The sequence below is a fragment of the Thunnus albacares genome, chromosome 18 (assembly GCF_914725855.1).
Source record: "Thunnus albacares chromosome 18, fThuAlb1.1, whole genome shotgun sequence".
Classification (NCBI taxonomy): Eukaryota; Metazoa; Chordata; class Actinopteri; order Scombriformes; family Scombridae; genus Thunnus; species Thunnus albacares.
Window position 1 is genome coordinate 27,584,693 of NC_058123.1, and position 13,892 is coordinate 27,598,584.

The following is a 13,892-nucleotide window of genomic DNA, read 5'->3' on the forward strand; positions in this document are numbered from 1 at the left end:
ATGTTTACTTTGTTTAACATGTTAACAACATGTTAGCCAATTAGCTCTAAACACAAAGTACAGCTGAGGCTGATGGGAACATCTTTAGTTTTGCAGGTATTTGCTCATAAAACACAGTATGTTGACCAGATGATGAAAAGATTGATCAGATAGTTGTTTTTATTTCAGTCTGAACCAACAGTCAGACACCACCGTCCATGGAGCCTCACTGTTGACATTAAAACTCTCTTCATCCAACCCCAGACAGCGTACGGAAGTGGGCCACTTCAGGCAATGATACGGCACTGCTGGCCTTCTTCTGGCCTGGACAAAATGGATGTGAGCCTGAAGTGGCCTACATATAAAATAACAAATATGGCCCAAATATCACAAAACAAATGTAGGCCACCTTTGGCAACAATCTGGCACAGTCGACAATAGTTAATGTGGGTGTAAACCAAACCAAACCAAACGTGGTGCAGCAAATGTGGCCCGGTTATCTTAAACATACCTAGGCCAGTTCTGACAAAGATATGGCACAGTAAGCACTGGCTTGACTTGATGTGAACCAAAAATGGCCAACATATGATATGGCAAATATGGCCTAAATACTATACAACAAATTTGGCCCACTTTTGGCAATTGTATGGCACAGTCAGCACTGGCTGTCATAGTGTGAGGCTAATGTGGCCCACATTTGAAATAGTAAATATGGCCCATATATTGCTGAACATTATTGGGCCACTTTAGGTAAAGATGTGGCACAATTGATACTGGCTTATCTGAATGTGAGCCTGAAATGGCCCACATATGATGTAGCAAATGTGGCTTGTTTATCTTAAACATATCTGGGCCAGTTCGTGGCAAATATACGACACAGCCCAGAGAGCAAAATTGCTGTGTCCATATCCAGCCCACACCCAGATCCAGCCCACAAGCCCGGTTTGCTTGTGGCCCAGATCTGGCAAACAGGAGCGGACCCCCCAAGTGGTATGTGGGCCACATGAAAGTGTCGGGTTTGGGCCGGATATGGGCCACAGCAATTTTGCTATCTGGGACAGGAAGTCAAGTCAACAAAGACTGAAGTCAAACTGTGAATAATCTCATTAAATTGTCTCTTTTTGCTCAAAACCTAATAACCATTCAGATGCTTCACATGTAAAAACTGTTGAATTATCAGACTGAAGCTGAACTGTTTGTATTTTAAACATGTTTCATTTTAAGATGACGAGCAGCTGATCTCAGTAAACCTTCCAGAGCTGCTAACGTTAGTCTCAACTCTGATATAGTCTCATCAAGACGTTTTTTCTAACGTGACCTTTGACCTCTCAACCCTCGAGACTCAATTTACAATGACTGGAGCTCTTTATTAGGAACACCTGTGCAGTCTGATGCAACCCAACACAACAGCTCTGCCATCAGTTCTACATTCTCAGTTGTTGTTGACGTTGTCAGGAAGGTGATAATAATTCTAATTTATCTTCTGATGATGTTTTCTTTCTCTCCACACAGAATCTGTCCTGAACATCAGCAGACTGTTAAACTCCTGCAGCTGGAAAACTTTCTGACTGAAGTTTCATTTACAATCAAAGCCAAAAGCTCACCTTGTTCATCAGACAGGAAAACGTCTGCACACACTCAGTTTGGAGGAAGTTTCCTGAAAATGGCCTTGAGTCCAGAAAGAAGCAGATGGAGTGAAGTTCTGCCACCTGATTTTCTGAATTAATGAACAAACTTATTGAACATGCTGCTTCATTCATAACACTGTTTGACAACAATCAACCAAAGATGAGAGACATTGTAAGAAAGTTTCGGGAGATCGCTGTTGAAGTAAGGAAGATGCAGGAGACAATAGATTGAGTCAGAGCAGGTGGAGCTGTTGTTGGAGGACTCGTTTTCATAGTTGGAATCTTGGTCTTTGAAGCAGCTCTATGAACTATGATAAAAATCTCCTATTTTTATCATAGTTAAACTTTTCAAAGACTCTTGTGATTAGTTTAGAGCTCCATGTATCCAACTGTGCAGCCTGACAGTGAACGCACCGAGACTGAGACTCCTCTCAGAAACAGAAGAGAAACATTCACCTCGCTTCTGTCTCAGAGTCGATAAAACAACTGTTCAAAATCACATTTTATTGGCTGTAGTTAGAGTCTTGGCCCCTCTTTGTGTTTTTGACTCATATTTGTTAACATTCATTTATTTTAGTTGTATATATGTACAGTATATATATATATGTGTGTGTGTGTGTGTGTGTACTTACTGGTTCCCAGTACAGGAACATCCCTGTTCCTCGGTAGTTAAAGTCGTTGTATTTGTTCCTTTATATCAGTGATGGAGCTGTGTTTCTTGTATGAAAGTTTCTATACAAATAAATGAATAATAAAATAAATAAATTCTCACTCATCACTTATAGAAGTTAAAGCATCTTATAGACAAAGCTGGCTGGTCGAACAGTTTGGTTTTTATAAGCCCTCAAAGTTGCAGTGCCACATCACATCAAATGTACCCCTTACAATGTAAAACAATGGGGGAGGCATGAACTTGGTCATGAAATTTCCTACTAAAAAATATGATTTTTAATGTAAGATTTGGCCAAGGTCATTTCGCAAGAAGAATGCTCTATATACATACAGTACATTATATACAAACTTTGTGTGAAGGTTGGTGTTATTATTTATTTTACAATAATTATAGGTCTCATATGTATAATTCAGTAGTGAGGATGACCTATGAGGGGAAGGGAAAAAAATGGAGTGAGAGTGACAGTTTAGTGATAATGTACTGTGGAAAAATACCATCTAAAACTAAAATTTGTAGCTCTATACTGCAGTTTTTCCTTTATTAGGGCCCGAGCACCTAGCAGTTCGCTCACACTCTCCATTCAAATATATGAGTATTTTTCTGTGTCCAGCTGCAGTTACTTATTGTCTCTACACACCTGACAGTACACATTTCAATCAAACTTTGACCAGGTCATGTGGATCAAAAGTCTTTCCTTTTCTAAAAATAAACTGGATGAAAATTAGGAAATTAATTTGTTTTACACACAAACTCATCAAGAGTTTTCAATTTACTAATTGAAATTGAAGTGAATGGGCACAATAATTTTGATGTCACAGGTGTGAGCAAGACAGACATGTCTCACCCTGCAGAAAATTCTCATCCTCACACTGTTGAGATTTAATGTTTCGCCATGACAGAGGAAGTTGCGCCAAACTTTACATGTTTGATAAGACTCCTGGCCTGAACACATCTACATGACAATATTCCATCAGTGATGCAAACTGGCTGAATAGCGTCCCCTACGAAATTTCAGTTAAGCAGCCCCAGTAGCAGGCAAAACAGTGGACAAAGGAAGTGATGTTTATCTCCTTCTTGAACTGTCTGAAAACAGCCCGGGTCTGAAGACATCTACATGCCCGTCACAGAAGCCCTTCGATTGCGCCCGGTGTACGCAGAGGCACGAGGGTCCGTTCAACGCTGCTTGCAGCTTTAATTATTATTATTATCACTTATTATTATACTTTTATTATCAGTATCAGTATCATGTATTCACTTATATTTATAAATAATAATACTAATAATACTTTGTAAACTCAGTACTGTGGTGATTCTGTGGGATTATGACTCAATTTTTCCAGTGATCTTATTGGTGAATTTATATGTTCTGATGTCATACTCAGCAGGTAAGCTGTGCAGTGGTGGTTATCATGATGATCAACCCTGAGTAAAAGTGAACCAGCTTTGTGATTTCAGAAAACCTGAGTTAAGCCCAAAGATAGCTGCTAACCCATTAATCCCTAATTGTGATACACTGAACTCACTCCTGCTCTCCAGAGGATGACTCAATCCCATGACTTTTCCTCTGGCGCCAAACTTTACACTTTCACCTCCACTGGTAAGGTTCTATAAAGAAAAGGTAAATCATCAGTCTGCTGTCTGTTCTGTCTCATGTTTTCATATTGTGTCTGTAATGAACACTGCAGCCTCTAGAGGACGCTAGCAGCATTTTAGTCTCAGATGTTTCTCAGTTGAGTTTCAGTTTGGACAGCACACTTCACCTCCATGTTGACCTCGACCCTCCTCAGGTGAACAGACCTCTGTGGGGCTGAATCTGATCCAGGTGGACGTGTTCAGTCTAAACACCGCCGGCTGAAGCTCTGCCCTCCGGCATAGCATCAAGGTCGTCCTGTCTGAACTGTAGTGCTCCTCAGGCTGCAGCCTGACTACTCTGATTAAACAACACCTGGATGACTTGCTGCTCCCAGCATGCTGCTGCCGCCACCCAGCACCAAAGACAGAGTTAAACTGGCTTTTATTTACTCTTTATATGGAGAGAACTTAATTAATTTGATTTATTTTGATTGATTACTTATTTTACACACATCATATGTAACACAGACTAGACTGAATCATTTTTCTGCTGTGTCTTCAAACTGATATAAACAAATCTGGTTAATATCTCACTGACTTGACATTTAACACTTGAATATTTAGTGTAACATAACATGTTTTAACGGTAAAATACTCCTGTCTGAAAAAAACAGCCACACAGCTTGAAATACAAGCAGGGAAAAGAAAAAAATACATAAAACAACCACTCAAGAAAAACAAAACTAAACAAATATCAATATGAATATAAACAATATAAATAACAACATATATTTATAAAATATATTTTATTTGAATAAATAAAAAACAACATACTGGGAAAAATAAAACATTCACATGAGAAAGAAGCATAAAATAAAGAAACATATATTTTTATAACACAATATGTATATATTTTATTTATACATATATAAAAAGTGTACTTACATACAGTGTATATACACAGAATAACTTGTCTGCAGTGCTTTATTTAAAATTCTTTTGGAGATCCCAAAACTTACTGCACCAATTTTTTTTTTTTTTTAATTTTGGGGAAATATGTTTATAAATGATTCACAAGAGATGGAGATGGAATTTTGGGTTTAAATATTTCATTCAGTGTAATCATCATATATCTTCAATAAAGAACTGGAATAAGATCATACACAATACCCACAAAAAATCTGACACATGGCCACATATGTAAATTACATTTATAGTAGGGCTGCCAATCAATTAAAAAAAATTAGCTAATTGATCGCACAATTTGCTGATTAATTGCTTTTTTCCTTCTTCAGACTTGTAATAATGGATATTTAAATGTAAAATCACAGAATTAATGTAGAATCAACACAAATGAAGTAAATTTAAATTCAAATACTATTGTTTAGTAGCATCTTTTTAACTTTGAACTCAGATCCTCTCCTACATATTTCCAATTAAACCATCAAGGTCATCAAAATTGACTGTCAGCTTGAAAGGTAGATTTCTCATATGCACTTACAGAAATAATAACAAAACCCAGGCCTTTAAAGTACCAGTTGAATTTCAAAACCGTCAAGGCCATTAAAATTAGATATCAGCTTAGAGGGCAATAATTTCTCATAAGGCTGCATGATATTAGAATAACTGACATTGAAATATCTTTTTTCTGTGATATACAGTATATTGCCATATGAAAAAATACAGGAAATTTCACCAGATTCATGCTGTGTGTTATTCATGTATAGATATAAAATTAACAATCATAATTTTCATCATTTGAGTACTTTAAAAGTCTGTCCTCTTCTAACAAAACAAAATCCTCTCTTACTTCTACCACACTTGGTTCAGCTCTCTACCACCTCTTCAGAAATCAGCTTGCACTCCACTTTCAGTATCAAAACAACCAAAGCAGGCCCCACTAGTCGCCTACCACAACCTGTAAAATGAGTGCTGCCTGTTTTAGTTGTTTGATAAACTGATCAAGTGCACCCCTTCACCAGAGCACATAATGACTGCTGTTCGTGTCTGTGTATCACCTGCCTGTAAACGTGCAGGTGATGCGGCTACTGTACAGATAATGTCACCTGGATGCTAGAATCAGGCAGTTACAGAAGGTGGCTTTTGAGTGCGTGTATTCCTGTTATCAGTGGCACCTTGTCACAGTGTTGGTTCAAAGTTAAACAGTTACTGTCACTGTGGTTCGTGCCCTAATGTAAGAAACACTTAACACATGCAACACACACACACAAAACTTGAGGTATCCGGTAGGGGTGTGCCCAAATACAAATACATTATTCGGCAAAGCACAAATAGTGGGTTTTTAACGAATATTTGTTTCATACAAATATTTTAAAAATTGGTTTTGGGAAGAAAAAATAGCCATGTCAAATACCAGCACGCAGGTTGGTTACATCGCTATCTCAGTCTCTCTCCTCTGCTCTGCTGTTACATCTACAGCAGGTCTCAATGAGGAGAGTCACATCCACCTGCTACATGATGCACATTTCCTTCACATCACTCCCGGAGTTGAGGGTGTTCCCCAGAGATAAAGCTGAGCTACTGACACAAGCAAAGTGTTTACAAGGGACTCTCCATAACCTGTTGTTCCCCTTCTCCTTTCCACAAAGTTAAGTTGTAAAAAATAGGCAGAAATGAAAGTGCAATAATTGCCTTTGAAGTTCTTCTTTACACATTACACACTGTACTGTCTCTGTGTTATGGGTGTATAAATAGGCAGAGGTCTGTCTGCAATGAGGCCATGAGTAAAGTTTTAGCTCAGTAGTCAGCGCAGTCGTCTAGGAGACTCCAGTTAGAGACCCGGTGTGAGGACCTCCTTCGTAAGGTAGTTTATTCATGAACACTTATTGTAACACTTTAAATTTCTCAAATTAAAAGTGTAACAAAAACAAAAACAACATTTTTAAGCCTCTTTCCACTTTAATTCGAATACAAATACAAATACAAATAATTTTGCTGCCTCAACAAACACAGATACAAATACAAATACAAATACCAGGCTCTCTGCACATCCCTAGTATCCAGATCTATCTGGTCTTAAATCTTGCTGACACATAAATAAATCTATTTGCTGCTTGAGTTTGAGAGTTTTACCATCCTCAGCCGCGCTGGGAGGCCTGTTTATCTTCCACCACGCAGATTAAACATACTTTTCAACATCATTAGAAATGGTAGATTACATGTAAATAACACAACTGCAACACACACTGTGCAGATTACTTTTTACCTTTTCTCCAAAGATCTGTTGGGCAACTTTTTAGAGTGAAACTTTCCAAATAAAACTCCATCCTTGTCCTTATTCATCTTTAGCCGGTTTGGTTTAGCAGCACTGGGCGTGATATGTTTTTTCCCCAGGATGGCAAAGTCATGACCCACCGTACTCTGCCTCTGATTGGCTCACCCTGATATTCTTACCCTAACCCTAACCAATCTCACTTCTCATGCCTAAACTTAATCAACCCAACCAAGGAAGGCAACGAATACTAGCCAGTCACAGGCAGAGTAGGAAGGGTCATGAGTTCACCATCATAGGAAAAAAAAAATTAGCGCACATTGTCACACATCACGTCATCAGCCGCCACAGGAAGTAAATAAAACACAGCTGCGTTAATTGCATTATTATCACTAATTTATAGCATACTGTATATGTCAACTGTCTCTCACCAATATTCCAAACATAGTCACAAGGTCACATACATGATGTAATATATTTGAAAATATTGCAAAAATTGTTTTATATTTACATTATATATTTATATTAACATTATATTTTTATATTTTTTCAGACATATATTTTTTTCTAACCAGCCGATTGAAACCCAGAACCTTCTTCTTGTGAGGTGAGACAAATATCCCACAATGTGAACATATAATGTGAATAATGTGAATATATTTTTAACTGCATTAGATTTGCGTGATAATTTTGATTAAGTAAAGCAGTTGATTTTTCATATCTCACTTGTTATTTGCACACTGCAGCTTCATAAAAACAGTTTTTTTTCTCTTTACCTCTGATTAATGGAAAACTTTTTCAAATACTTAGCAATACAATCTGAAAATGGCATATGTACATACACACCTAAATTATGTAATGTATTGTGATATTTTCATAATACCTATAAGATATGGACATATTAAAATCACACATGTCAAATACAAGTTGACTATATTCCACATAAATACAGTATATGAGCAAAGCAAATGTTTGTGCTATCGACGCATAGTTTTTAATATATGTGAAGAACCGATATTGGGTCAAATTATACTGTATGTCCATATATGTAAAGATACCATATATACTACAGTGTAGTATCCAGTATGTACTGTATGTACTGTATGTTCATATATGACCATATGAGATTTATGTATGACAGTGATGTGGAAATAAGACCACTTAACACCACTTAAGCGTACAGTGTGTGCAGCAGATCTTTTTCTTCTGTTGAGACTCTGCCGCTGATGAATCTGTTCATGCTCTGACCCAGATAGAACCACAGAGCTTCACTTTTCATTCTCTTCAGTCTGGACTCTAAGCATTCAGCCTGGAGCACAGAGCCGAGGACTCCCAGTAAATGGAGGTTAGCGGGACGAACAAGATGATGATGATGATTATGATGATGATGATGATGATGATGATGATGATGATGTTGTTGTTGTATATAAATATAAACACTGCCATAAATCTAAAATCTGCCCAGCAGCGTCTATCAGATCTATAACACTGTCTGATCTCTCTGCCAATAATCTGCTGCTTTCTCAAAAACAGTAAAAAATGCCTTGGGGGAGGAAACTGAGCGGGGGAGGAAGACAAGGGGGACGAAGGAGGAAACAGGCTTTAACTGAGAGCGGAGAGCTGTCGGTTCAAACCCCAGAGAGAAGAGAAAGATCACAGGGAGAGACTGAGTGCAGCTGTCTGAGTACCACAACCAGATCAAACTATAGAATATAATTGTAGTAAAAAAAATTATGAGCAACATTATTAATGATATCACATATAAAAATAATAAAAATGCAACATTAATGTTGTTAATTGAAACTCATACAAATGACTCATTTGAGAACTTAATTCATGCAATGAATGAATGAATGCAAAAGAATTATTTTCTTCTAGAATTTCGTGTCCTAGAAGTACTTACTTATTGCAGAAGAAATGCTTAATTTGTGTTCTAGATTTACTTCATTATTGTTGTGCCTTTGCCTAATATGTGTGCACTAATTAGTAATTCATGCACTAGAATGACTTATTTGTCATTGTGAACACTGATTAGTAATCTGTGCTCTTCATTTAATCATCCCATGCTCTAAAATCACTCAATTTGTGCACTAGAATGAATTGATTTGTGATCACATTTTCTTTTCTTTAAGCTGTGCTAGCAGTCTGACAGTTGGTCAGTCAATCCATCATTTTAGTCCAGACTGAAATATCATGACAGCTATTGGGTGTATTGCCATCACCTGTTTATTAGACATTCTTGTCCCCATGATAAGGAATCCTTATGTCTTTGGTGATCCCCTGATCCGTCCACCAGCAGGTCAAATGGAATGGAATTGAATGGATCAGCACAATTGTGGCAATCCCGTGACTTTTCTCATTGCGTCACCATGAGGTTGACATTTGTGGTTTTGACTGAAATATGTCCACAACTATCACATGGATTGCCATAAAATTTGTCACAGACATTCATGTCCCCCTTAGGATGAATTAAAATAACTTTGGTGACCCCTTAACTTTTCTCTTTCCCCAGACACTTACAGTGCTCTGTAGTGAATGGATCTGAAGGCAGTGAAGGAAAATGACTAAGAGAGGAAACACTTTGAGATGAGCAGGAGAGGAGGAGGAGGAGGATGAATGTGTGACTTCATACTGCTGTTTGTGTTTCAGGGAATGCAAGTATTTAGTTTTTCTGCCAAAACTCCCAAAAGTTCATCTACGGTTTACACAGAGACCTGACATAACCTCCTCTAATTTGATCAGGGGATTTTACAACATTTCACAACATAGGGACCGATGTTTCCTAGCTCAATTTGACAGAACCTAGTGAATCACTGCTTAGTGCAGCTAATGATGCACACCTGTAGTCACTGATTACACAGATGATCTGCCCGACTGTCACAACTCTAAAAAAAAAAGCACAGCAGGACTGAAGACCTTCAAGAAAATATAACATTGTGAAACACAAAATACTCAACAGAAACCTGTATTACATTTGTGCAACAGAAACATTAGACTGAAATTAATGATTTAAAATAAAAACACTAGTAATGTTGGGAATCAGGGCATAGTGAAAAGGTGTTCTTTGAAGAAAAGGAGTCACTTGAACATAAATCTTAATATTAAGTTCATCTTTATTGAGAACACCTCTCTATCCCCAACTCATTGAAACTTGAACACCTGGAAAAGCACAAAGATTCTGGCCTCAATATTATTCCATGTGGATTCTGACATCATTCTCCTGTCTTATCTCCTAAATATCCCTTTACCCTGTTAAAGGTCTGGGATTTTATGCACTCACATCTTGTAGTGCTTCTCCCCATGCTGTTTCAAACTGGGTTAGTTTATTATTTTCTACAACTATTGTCCTTCCTATGTTTGAATAATAATACATTCCTTTTTTCCATTGTTGTAGTGTCGCAGGGTATGTGGATTTCCAAAACACAACTGATGAAAAAAGAACAATCCAAGTCCTCGGATACCTCACTGTATCCTGTAATACATCATGAAATGTGCAAAATGTGGGAGTTTCACCCCCAATATAAAGCAGTCAATTCCCTGTATATGTTATCTACAGTACATTCTATACATCATTTTACACTGGGTTGACAGCAAGTTTTCATTAACCATGATATCTTTTGTTAAACTTTCCTCCATCTAAAACTCCAATCAATTCTCTGTGTATCTTGATTCCAGCAATATATTCTACATTTTGTATTTTCTAGTGTATAGGATAATATTTCTGGAAGAGTCTGTAAACCTATTTTCTAACATCTTATAGACTAAATGATTAATCAACAGAGAAAATAACTGTCAGATTAATCACTAATGAAAATAATCATTAGTTGCAGCCTAATCATTATCAAAAACTCGCAAGCAGGAGTAGGAAGCAGTTGAACAGCCCAATGGTGAGCTGATTACATAACGATTCAATACTTTCATTCAACCATTGTTTTATCAATGAGTTTTGTTCTGAAATGAATTAAAATAATACTCAAACAAACACAATGTATCGACAACATATAGCCCATGTCTCCTCTAAACCATGTCAGCTCCTCATTGAACAATGCTGAAAAAATCTGTCCCATGAATGAACTATGAGTCTGCAAGTATCAGATCTCAACGCATCAGTGGCCAGCATCCTTTAAATCTGGAGAAAAGTGACAGAATTCAAACCAAGAGAGACTGAAAAAAACAGATGAGGAATGGTATGTGTCCCTGCTCACAAACCACAAATCCATCACAGCTGAGTCATTGTGTCTTGATAAAAACTATACATTTCTTGTCCTGCTTGGACAATAAATTCTTCTCTAGTGCCAGAAGACAAACCAGAAGAATGATGATGATCAGTGTGTGTCAGAGTTTATTCATCAGCTCAGTCAACAGAAACATGTTATTGTGTCGGAGTTTCTGTCTGTCAGCGTCACCATGACGCACACAGGGTGGAGACCATGTGACATCACTCCTTTGGGGTTAAAGGGCGTCGCTGTAACACACTGTAACCATAACGACATGGTTTCACCTCCTCCACGTGTGTGTGTGTAGTTCAGTGTTAACACAGCAGAGGTGCGTGTTGTTAGTTTGAGTCACGTCTGACAGTTTAATTCCTCTCTGATGTCATGAGAAAGTTTGTGAGAAAACAGACAGCAGGCAGTCTGTCTTTAACACACAGACTGAATATCTCACAACACCAAAACACACACTGAACACTGAACAGCAGCTGACATTCACTGGTGTCAGTCATCTTTACACTCATATTACAAAGGTATTGAAGTTGAGCTTCATATGAAAATTTCAGTGTCAGCAGTGTCAGTCATAAGTGAGAGGATTACAGACCCAACAACCCCCCCCCCCCCCCCCCCCCCCCCCCACCCCCAACCACCACACTCACCAATCAAGGCATTAGTTAAAACTGCCAGGCTGAAGCTCAGTCAAACTGATGAACTATTAAACAGCAAGAACTACAGACATCATCACTCAGGTGTCCACCGGAGATGAGACAGATCTCATGCTGCTTCATTAAACATAGCAGTGATCTTAAATAGCTGGTGGCATGGTCAAACACATCGTAGCAATCACAGACCATCTGGTACCTATCTCAGTAATCTTAAATTAGTCAATGTTCAGCCACAACCAGTCTCATCTCCTGTCAAAGAATCTGAAATTAACTCTTTTTAATGTCAGATCATTGGATAACAAAAAGCTTCTTGGTTAATGATCTGATAACTGCAAAGAATTTGCTTTGTATGTTTTTAGTTGAGACTAGATATGATGAGGTTAATTCTCAGTGCAGACTTGAACATTCATATTAATCAAAAGAATGACTCCAAAGCGTTGGAACTTGTGAATTTACTGGAAATCTTTGAACTCATTCAACGTGTAAACATCAGCATGGTAACACTCTACACTTAGTAATAACAACAGGATTAAACATTGATAATGTTTCAGTATTTGAATGATGACCTGTTTCTAACCATCATTGTGTGTTTTATGATGCCATCATAATCTTAACAAAGACTAAAAGGGGATTTTTGGTTAAAAAGAGATTCCTAGATGACAAAGTTGAAACAATGTTTTCTAATATGATGAGATCATTTGAGCCATACAGCTGTGACTGGCCTATAAATGACATAGCTGAAAATTTCAACAACATATTATCATCTGCTTTAAATACTGTTGCTCCACTAAAAGTTAAAAAGAGGTCAACTGACAGAATCTCTCCATCGTTAAACAATAACAGTGTTAATGAGATCAAGAGGATCTGTCGGGCAGCTGAAAGAAAACTAGACTCATAGTTCACTGGAATATATACAAAGAAGCCGTGACTGTCTATAACAAAGCAATACGTCTGGGGTCCATTCCAGAAAGCAGGTTCAACAAACTCTGAGTCTAACCCTGAACTCTTGAGTTGATGAACTCTGAGATGGGAAACTCCAAGTTGTCGGTTCCAGAACAGCCGATCACAGCTTGTTCAATCGACTCTGTTTGTTGAGCTTGTGTGTGGTGAATGTGTGTGTGTATCAGGCTGCAGCTACATGACATTTTAAATACATTTGTTCAGCTTTAATCTGACGGGGACAAAACACAGGAGGCAGCAACTGAAGATGAAAAATATACTTAAAGATTTAAAACATATATAGATCAAAAATATAGAGACATGACTATAAGCTCTCATTCTGATCCAGTAATGATGTGTTTGGTGGTTTGTACTTGAAAAGGCATCGAGGTTAAAAACAGTAGATACTGATTTTTTAGATTTAAACTGAGATTACACATTATGTACAATAACAATAATATTCGATACACGCTTTGATATGGACTGAATGAATGAGGAAATGAAACTCTGTAAGAGGAAGGAGACAAACCAAAGAAATGCTGTAAAATAATCTGGAGAAATTAACTCCCTGGATTAAATCTGAGGTTACAAGTCTTGGGGTTATTTTAGATTCAGATAACATTTAGAATTGACTTTAATGTCTCCTCCTTACATACAAAGCCCTAAATGGGCTAGGACCAAGCTACATTGCTAACTCCTTTGTTAACTATTTGCCTTCAAGAACACTGTGATCATCTGCTGCTGGTTTAGTGGAGATTCTCTGCAACAGCCGAAAGAAAATCAGGGATACAGTCTTTGTCAATTACACGCCAAAACTATGGAACACACTACCTGTAGATATCAGGGAAGCCAGCTCACTAAACATTTTTAAAATTTTGTATCTTTTCTGCTGCTGCTGCTGCTATTTTAATACAGAAAATAAACGGATGAAACAGTTTGTTCTTGTTAATCAAATGACTCACCTGAAGATGAAAACAGGAAAACACACATTAA